The 10,293-nt window shown below is 35.8% G+C and overlaps 1 long non-coding RNA gene across 1 annotated transcript in view; it reads left to right on the top strand.

Annotated features, from left to right (window-relative positions):
• The first annotated feature begins 7,747 nt into the window (after positions 1–7,747).
• LOC118663511 overlaps positions 7,748–10,293 on the top strand; it is a 75,671-nt gene continuing 73,125 nt past the window's right edge. The window contains exon 1 of the long non-coding RNA XR_004970070.1: positions 7,748–7,881. This is a non-coding gene — a long non-coding RNA (uncharacterized LOC118663511). The remainder of the gene's footprint in view (positions 7,882–10,293) is intronic.

The raw sequence follows: 10,293 nt of genomic DNA, 5'->3' as shown, positions 1-10,293 counted from the left end.
AGGATCTTAAACACATGAGTGTACTTTGACATGATAGAATGTGCTTTTTTTCACTTGAGAAAATATATTAATATGTTTTACAGGGAAATATAAGACTGTATAATAATTTATCTATAGTAGATTTTATAAAAAGGAATATATACCTACTATAAGAGAAAATAAACTATTTAATATGTGTAAGATGAAATGATTTCTATTATTTAAACAAGGGAAAAAATAAGAATGAAAAATGTTTCCTATAAATCAAAGGTTTTACTGTTTAAAAAAATAAAACCTCATTTTTAATAGTATTATAGAAATAAGGATTTTGATAATAAATTGTTATGTCTTTAAAGTTAAAGAAATTTTTATTAAAAGAATATTTTGATGCATTAAATTTTATAATCTAGATTTTTAACTTTCTGGATTATCAGTCAATTTCAGGGTAACTGAAAATATAGTCAGTTCCAGAATATTCAGACTCATGGAGGGAACACAGCCCAAATCAATCACTTAGTCATTCCATCAACACTTAGTTAATGCCTGCTGAACGGCAAGCTATGTAAGGGCACAGTCAGAAATGGTAAATGGTGGTCAGTATTTATCAGAAAATCAGTTTTATAATTATTAATGATTAGTGATGTATAGAGCTTCTGTTTAAATTTGTTTTTTGGAAATAAATTGAAAGGTTGTATTGTCTCTTTTAGGCTTCTAAATGGCATTCAGTACTTCTATTTTAATTTGCCAAATTACCGGTAATTTGAAAGCATCACTGTCTTTTTCCAAACCTCTTCTGGAGTGGCTTGAGCACTAGAAAACTCCACTTTATACTATGTCAGAAAACCACAGGGCAATTTTATTATTACAAGATCCAAATTGCAGCCCTACTTGATCAGTTTTGGTGTCACTTTTCTATAGCATCAATAGCATTTTTGAAATAATTTCAGATTACTAATAAGAGAAACATTTGATCATTACATTATCCTGAATTACAATCTTCTAATGTCACCTTAGAAATATTTGGTAATTTGGCACTGTAAGCAAAGATTACAAAAAAACACCTGACATATATATATTAATTTTTTAAAAATATATATATATTATTTATTTTTTACAGAGAGGAAAGGAGAGGGATAGAGTCAAAAACATCGATGAGAGAGAAACATCGATCAGCTGCCTCCTGCACACCCCCTACTGGGGATGTGCTGGCAACCAAGGTACATGCCCTTGACCGGAATTGAACCTGGGACCCTTCAGTTCTCAGGCCAATGCTCTATCCACTGAGCCAAACCAGTCAGGGTGAAATTGATATATTTTAAAAAAATATATCTTATGGTAGAATTTCAAGTAGCGTTTTAGATTTGTTTCATGTCTATTTGAGTAATATAAAAACTGGGGCATATTAAGTTTTGCTATCTCGTTTTTAGACTAAGAAGGTCAGAACTATTTTTCCTCTGGCTCAAGATAATATCATTGTATATACCTTCATAGAAAACACACACCCACATGGGAAATTATTTAAATGAACCCTTTCCCCCCTCTTTTACTACAGCAAATTAACAAAATGAATAGATATGTAGTATCTTTCTTGGAGAGTAAGACAACACTCTGGACCTCAATTCAGCCTAGAAAACAACAGCATATTGCCAGTAGGATTACTTATAGTAAAAATGCAAACAAACAAGTGAAGATACCCAGACAGTTGGTATTGGACATATTATTAGTAAACTTGTAACATCTGTGGACTATGCGGTTTCCCCTAATGTGCCGTAATTTACAAATTTAATACATTTGCTTTTGTTGTAAGGAGGTTTATATTGGATTTGCCAGCTCACTTTACCAACATCATCTGGATTTTTCTGCCCAGGTCCACTCAGATAAAAACAATAAATACATAGAGGATTTTTTTATTTCCTATAAAAGAATTGTGTGAGGAAATACGTTGGCAGGCAGCATATTATAATAAGAGGCCCGGTACATAAAAATTGATGCACATGGGGGGGTCCCTCAGCCCAGCCTGTGCCCTCTCACAGTCTGGGACCCTTGGGGGATGCCCACCTGTTAGCTTAGGCCTGCTCCCTGAGAACAGATTATCTAAAAGAAATAATCATATCTTTGGGTAAGGATTTTTTAAAAAGGTAATGGTTGCATGAAAATTCACTGACAGTGGGGCTGAGGGGACTCTGGCAGCAGGCTCCCCAGCAGGGCTGAGGGGATTGGGCACTACCATCTTGTGGCTGTTGGCGCCGCCATTTTGTGAGGGCGTGATGGTCAATTAGCATATTGCCTTTTTATTATATAGGATACTATGGCTCTGTCTCCTGATGTCCTGAAAACTATGATATTGCAAGTGAGGATGTCAGTGATGGGCAAGGTATGAATGTATGTGTATACACAGAGGTATTTGTGTGATGTATTTGCCCCCTCCATAACCCGCATATGATTCTGAAAGGAGGTATATTCTGAAATTTCTAAAACATTATCTTTCCATTTCCAATCTCAGTCTAGGCCAGCCATGGGCAAACTACGGCCTGTGGGCCGAATCCGGCCCGTTTGAAATGAATAAAACTAAAAAAAAAAAAAGACCGTACCCTTTTATGTAATGATGTTTACTTTGAATTTATATTAGTTTACACAAACACTCCATCCATGCTTTTGTTCCAGCCCTCCAGTCCAGTTTAAGAACCCATTGTGGCCCTCGAGTCAAAAAGTTTGCCCACCCCTGGTCTAGGCCAACAGAAAATATGCTTTTTGGTGAATTCTCCTATTTTTCCATAAAAAAAAAAAAAGGCAGAGAAATGTTATGCAAGTACACTCATACAATTCCTGTGCAGTTTCCTTTGTTAACAATAAATACTTACATGGGAAATTGACATAATGAAATTGTTTTCTATGGGACATGTGAAAGTAAAAATGTAAATTTTTGTGAAACATGTAAAAGAAACAATTACTGGCAGGGTTTCCTGTAGCTGAATTTCATATTCTGTTGTAATTTTCACAGGAAGCAAGAAAATACACAATCCTATTGATAAGGTGCATTTTTATTTGTTTATTCAGCTGTTTATAGTAGTTGGTGTGTTCTAGTCAATTTATTAAATATTAGGACATATACAGAGACAAATAACATACTATAGGACTCTAGGAGTGTATCTATCCTATAGTGAGGAAAAAAATTAAACAAGCAAATGATATGTGAAACTGCTATGCTGGAAGTGTGTGCTGTGGAAATATTGAGGCGGAGGTTACTTATTTCCCTATGGCAAGGTTTCTGATCACTAAAGTGATTCTGGGTATACACTAGGTAAAGAATACTGGGAAACATATTTCATGTGATGGACAGCTTCATTTCAAAAGCACTGGATGTGAATATGCACGGTATATTTAGGGAATGGCAAACAGTTAATAGATGGGTGTTCTAGAGGAAAATGTCTGTTGAGCCTATATGTTTATTTTTCTCTGGGGCCATTTATTCTACCTTTGGATAGAATCTTTTTTATTGAAAAATATCTTGGTGACTGCTGAATTTCTCTACTTTAAATTAATAATATGATTAACTTATTTAGGGGAAAGCAAGGGTATTAGTTGTCTTAAGGACTTAGGATATTTTATAAGGATAAAATAACAGGAAGAAAGTGACTTTAAAGATCAGTTAAAAATAGGACGTTTTGAGAACTGCCATTTATTTGGACTCAATAGGTAGAATCTTATTACGGGATTCAGTATGAGCAGTGCAAATGGAGCATGAAGGCTTCAGTGTATATGTAGAATTGGAGATGCTTTCACTTTCCATTTGATGAAATTGAATATCTCAAAATGGACTCTATATCTTTTTAATTCAAAGATTTTCAGCAAGTAGGAGGAAGATATCCTATAATTTATGAAGGTAGCTTATTTATTTTTTTTAGCTCTCAGCTTTAGCAACTGCTTTTATTTTTCCAGCCATCTTGCTGCTGGTGATCCTTATAAGGCAAGCCGCCTTTCATTTTCATCTTCCTTAGCACAGCTGGTGCTTACACTGCTCTGAACATCCATTGAGTCATTTCCTGCTGATAAATGTCTATATGTAGTCACGACTGTCACCTATGTATGGGACACAAAACTGTCCTCTCTTTTTAAACCGAGATAGCATTTGTACCAGCCCCTAATCTTATGTACCACTTTCTCCCCTTTCAGAACCAAGCTGGCAATCCTCAACTTGAATAGCTTTAAAATTGCTTATAGCAATCAATGACAACTGAGGCATCACTAAAGAATTTCTTTTATCTCCAAGCTCCAATTTAGATCTGTCATTAAGCTTGAGTAAGCTTGAACTGTCAGAACATTTTCCCTCATCACATGCTCAAAGCACAAAAAGTCAACTTCAAAATCAAATTTTTTCTCTCTTACTATACTTTGTAATGGTTCCATATGAACAGTAAACTTTACTGATATAGTACTGTCAGTCTTTAGTAACTCAGATAACTGACTTCAAAAAATAGTGATATGCTGCCCAGCTGGTGTGGCTCAGGGGTTGAGCATCTTTCCATGAACCAAGAAGTCACCATTTGGTTCCAGGTCAGGGCACATGCCCAGGTTGCAGGCTTAATCCCCAGGAGGAGTCATGCAGGAGGCAGCAGACCAATGTTTCTCTCTTTCCCTCTCCCTTCCTTTCACTTTCAAATGAGTAAAAATAGTGATATGCTGCCAAAATTCAAATATGACTGTGGTAAATCATTTCCTTACATTCAGTTTCTCTTTGTTGTGCTTTAAGGGAGAAGCATTGTGATATTGGGGGAAAGAGCACTTGACAGTGAGTAAGGAGATGTAGAATCTGTTTCTTCCTTTTGCATTAAAGACTGTGTAATATTTGGCAAGTCACTTTCTTCTCTAGTCTTTAGTTTCCATGTCTGTAACATGAAGTGGTTTTACTAAATTAATTTTAAGGTCCCACTCATTTCTAACATTTGGCACATTAATAAATTTGACTTTCCATCATGTAGTATTATTGGTCTTTGAGAAATAGATTATAAGCAGTTAACAGCTGGAAGTCAGAAATTAATTAGGAAGTTCAAAATCCAAACCTAATTGCAAGGATGATTCAGCTTCATCTTCTGGACTAAAGCATTGTCTTGTTTGGGTTCTGTTGGTGAACAGTAGCTGTCTTTTTAAGATCACAGCTTCTATCTTGGAGATCTTTTCCATTGACAGATTCCTCAGCCTCACCCACATATTTAAATGTACTTTGATCTTTCTTTATTTTGCAAATTTCATTTTGAAACAGTCTGTGTGAACATTAGAGGTGCCAGATTGAGACTGAAGACCACAAAAATATGGCAGAGCTACACATGCCAAGTATTCAGCAGCTCAATATGTTTATAGAGTCCTTGTTCAAAATTAGAGTGATTGTTCTTTAATAATTTCTTTACAAGCTCCAATGTGGCTTGTTGTAGTTCTTCTCTTACCCATAAAGGAAAGAAGAGGTTGTTTCTTAATACCCACTTGTTTCTTTTATAAATACTACTAGAGGCCCAGTGCACAAAATTTGTGCGGGGGGGGGGGGAGGGAAAGGGAGGAGGGGTCCCTCAGCCCGACCTGCACCCTCTCCAATCCGGGAGCCCTCAGAGGATGTCCTACTGATGGCTTAGGCCCTCTCTCTGTGGTTCTCTGCTCTCTGTGGGGCCTGCCTGCTCCACACCATGGCAATGGGCAAGCAGACCCTGCTGGGCGCTGCCTGTGAGCTGGCTTGCCTGATCGCAGATTGCCGTGGTGAACCGTCACTCCTGGCGACCGCCAGCAGGCCCTGCTGGGTGCTGCTGCGGGCCGCGCTTGCCTGCTCGTGGATCGCTGCAGCAACCCACCATGCCTGGCAACCCGCCAGCAGGCCCTGCTGGGCGCTTCCCTGCTCTGGGTCACCAAGGCAATGCCTGCTGGGCTCACATTGCCGGGGTAACGCCGCCAGCATCCTGCCCCAGCTGCAATGGGCGCCTCCCATCTTTGTCGCCGAGTGATGGTTAATTTGCATATTATTCTGTTATTAGATGGGATGGTTTTTAAAGTTAAATTATTTTTTCTCACCTATCTTCCTGCAAAGCTATGACTTTAATGGAAATAGTGAAATCTCATTTTTATTGTTGAAAGTATTACCGATGCCCCCCTTACTTTCACCCATTGACCCCTTCTAGCCTGCAGCCACCCTCCCCATTCCAGACCTTCAAGACACTATCTTCTGTGTCCATGGGTTATGCATGCAAGTTCTTTGGTTAATCTCTTCCTATCCACTCTCCCATCCCAACCTTCCCTCTGAGATTGGACAGTCTGTCTTAGTTCTTGAACACCTCCGTCTCAAACAGTTCCCTTAACACAACAATCCTTTCATGCTGATACATATAGGATCAGTCACGTGTCTCTCAGGTGACAAAGAAAGGATAGAATTTTAGAGTATGAGTCAGTTTATCACTAAACCTCATGTTGTTAACATATCAGAAGATTGTACTGTGAATATTTTCATTTTATTGTATATTTCATTTCCTTTTTGTTACATTTTCATGTACTTTTGTTTTTAAAGTGTTTATAGATTAAACAATACATTAGACATGTGCTGTTCACAAGAAAGGCTAAAAACAGGGAGTCATTTGTAGGTCTAAAGTGGATTAATTTAATTTACATTATTTATTATTATTATTATTATTATTTTATTATTTTTATCCTCACTGGAGAATATTTTTCCATTGATATTTAGAGAGAGTGGAAGAGAGAGGAGAAGACAGAGAGAAATATCATTGTGAGAGAAGCACATTGACTGGTTGTCTCCTGAACGAGTCCTGACTAGGGCCTGGGCCAGGGAGGATCCTGCAACCGAGGTTCATACCCTTGACTGAAATCAAACCCAGGATCCTTCAGTCTGCAGACCAATGCTCTATCCACTGAGCTGAGCAGGCTGGGGATAATTTATATTTCTAATGGGGGGAAAATGATTCAGTTTTTGAGCAGCCTTCCGGAAGGAATTATGTTTAAGAACCAAGGTTTTTCCACTGTAGTTTATTCCATGATGCCTTAGCATGAGAAAATAATTTGATGATCTTTCTATCACTCAAAAAGCAAGATCTTAAATACAACTATCCTAGCAAATAATCACTAAATCAAGGTTACCATTTTGTGATTTTTCTTTCCTTTTCAGTGCCAGATCATGGTAGTCCTATACTTGAGCCCAGAATCCATATCTCACTATACTTTAAGCCTTCACATCACTCACCTTGAATTGACATCACCCATTGATATTTCTTTTTTATTTTATTTTATTTTATTTTATTTTATTTTATTTTAATTTTATTTTTTTTATTGCTTAAAGTATTACAAAGGGTATTACATATGTGTCCATTTTATCCCCCCGCCCTAGACAGTCCCCTAGCCTCCCCTATCCCCCAATGTCTTATGTCCACTGGTTATGCTTCTATGCATGCATACAAGTCCTTTAGTTGATCTCTTACCCCCCTACCTCCTGCCCCGCAACCCTCCCCGGCCTTCCTGCTGCAGTTTGACAATCTGTTTGAGGCAGCTCTGCCTCTGTAACCCATTGATATTTCTTAGCCTGACTCATTGATTAAAGTTAGACTCTGATATGGATCTTCTTTGCATTTTTGGCCATAGTTCCTTGTAGTCATGATTGTCACCTATGTATGGGACACAAAACTGTCCTCTCTTTTTAAACCGAGATAGCATTTGTACCAGCCTCTAATCTTACCATTTTTCAATGGCTAACCAATCTTTTAATTTATTTTATCATAGGGTGTTAATAGCTAATAGCAGTTCAAGAAAAACCATCTCTGAGAATGACAGCATTTCTATAGCATTGCCTTAACCAGGTGGATAGGGGATCTGAGGATTCGAGGCACAATGGCAGAAAGACTTAGGCATAGATTTGTGGTAAGTTCCAGTTTTCCATGATCCTCTAGAATGTTTTGATATAGGTTGACAGCTGCTTACCTTTCCTCATACTTACTAGTGTTATAAAAATAATATGTCTTTTGTAAATAAGCACTATACACTTTTCTTAGATGAGTACTAATCTATGCAATATGATTTTTAGAATTGTGAAGCAGTTTTATCTATGAAATTGATTTGGTAGAAAAAGGAAAGTACCAGATAGTTTTTTCCATCTCTAATTTATGGACATGCTTTCAGATTTAAGGACTGGGCATAGGTAGATATTGTCCTACATATCTTTTACATTTATATGCCATTACTTCTTACACTTCACAAAAACTTACCTAACATTTATTTAATACATATTTTACTATGTAATGATAGGTTATGACTTCTTAATATTTGATTCTACTTTATGATTAATTTCCCTATATACTGCACGATAATGAAAGATAAATTACAATATACATTTATGTTATCTTATTTGCCAAATAATTTACTATATTTCATTAATCTAAGATGACATCAATTGTTAGATGCACCTTTATGTATCACTAATAAAAATTTGTTCAGTTATGGAATTTACTGAAAGGAAATTTTATACAAATGTAGAAATTCTAACATATGAAAATATATGCATTTTGGAGTCAAGGAAATGTAGTAATAGGACTATTCTAAACAGTTCTGAAATTTTTGTCTACAACATTCCAAATACTTCTAAACATATAATCTCATTTTTTTTTTTTTACAAAATATTTATAGTGTACATTAGGACAAACTTATGTTTTCTTTTTTGGGGAGAAATTAGACAAACTTGTGAAAGAGAAAGAGAAAAAAAACAAAACCCTTTTTAGCCTGGTCAGTGTTGCTCAGTGGTTGAGCATGGACCCATGAACCAGGGGGTTACAGTTTGATTCCTAGTCAGGGCACAGGCCAGGGTTTCTGGCTCGATCCTGGGTAGGGGGCCTGCAGGCAGCAGCTGATCAGTGATTAACTCTCATCATTGATGCTTCTATCTCTCTGCCTCTCACTTCCTCTCTGAAATCAATAAAAAAATATAAAAAATACACCTTTAAATCTGTATTAATAATGTGAACTAGAAACCTTTCTAGCTGCAATTGCTTATGTTTTCTTAATTGTTGGTGGTGGAGCATTAGAAATTATTGAAATTGGATTTTGTACTGGAAATATTTTCAAGTTCAGCTTTGGATATACTGAGGCAGACATGTTTTTATATATTATATGCAAGTAAGAAGTTACTTCTTTGGACTTATGTCTTTTATAGTGGCAAATATACCCATTAACATTTCAATTAGGATTCTTTCTTTGGCCTTTCACTATACCATACATTACTATATATTAAATTTAAGAAGTTCTTCGTAAGATACTAATGGCATTAGTATTAATACTAGTATACAATGAATGATTCTGCTGTTCCAATTTATTTTTACATTCATAGGTAGCTCCCAAACTAGAGACAAGAAGAATAGTGACACAGAACTAATCTGTATAAAGGGAATCTAAGTATGGGGAAAAATATTTATCTACATCTTAGACATGTGAGTTATTATAAAAGTGAATTCCCCTTTTTAATAATTGACATTTAATTTTCATATTAGCTGACTAGTTTGAACATCTGCACAAATCTGCTCAAATAAAAATAAAAATATAAAGTTTCAGATGCAAAGATTGCTTTCAGATGAACAGGTACAGAATATCCCAAGATATACACTTGTGTTTGGAGGAAGTATTTTATTTGGGATACATATCTATTAGATTTCCACTTTTACAAATATACAGTTGTCACATACATTAGATTAAAATTACTAAGAGGGGAAAAACCTAGCCCTCGTGAGTGGGAAATATGAAACTTATAACAAACAATAACTGGACAAGTATGCCTCCCAGAAAGGTGATCCAGGTGCTATTGAGGCAAAGGTTCACATTTCTCTATGTGTGAATGTGTTTTAAAGAAAGGCGATTGTTGAAGCTTTAGTGAATGTTGTGATTTCTGTGTAAAGGAGGGAAATAGCAGCATTTGGGGCATTTCAATAATTTACCTCTAAAAGTTAAGAATTCTTTCTTGAATTGGACTGTTGATTCTTGGCTTCTCTAAAATGTATAATATGTATATAAAATATACAATACATATAAATAATGTGCATGTAATTTGTTTCTAAGCATCATTTTAGGGTATATAAAACACAATATAATGGTATAAGAATAATATCTGTTACATATATTAAAATGAAATTTATTTTAAATATGACATAAAATGAGTCAAATAGCTTTAAATATTTAAATTAGTTTGATCATGTGCTTATCTATAAATGCTTATAATTTGTGAATATGTAAGGTCTTTAAAAGTTTATGAATTATGTGAAATTTTGTTTTCATTCTGGCAGCCTTTTG

The sequence above is a fragment of the Myotis myotis genome, unplaced genomic scaffold (genome assembly GCF_014108235.1).
Source record: "Myotis myotis isolate mMyoMyo1 unplaced genomic scaffold, mMyoMyo1.p scaffold_m19_p_1, whole genome shotgun sequence".
NCBI classification, from domain to species: Eukaryota; Metazoa; Chordata; class Mammalia; order Chiroptera; family Vespertilionidae; genus Myotis; species Myotis myotis.
The sequence above is the reverse complement of the archived record's forward strand: the minus strand, read 5'-3'. Positions and strand labels throughout refer to the sequence as shown.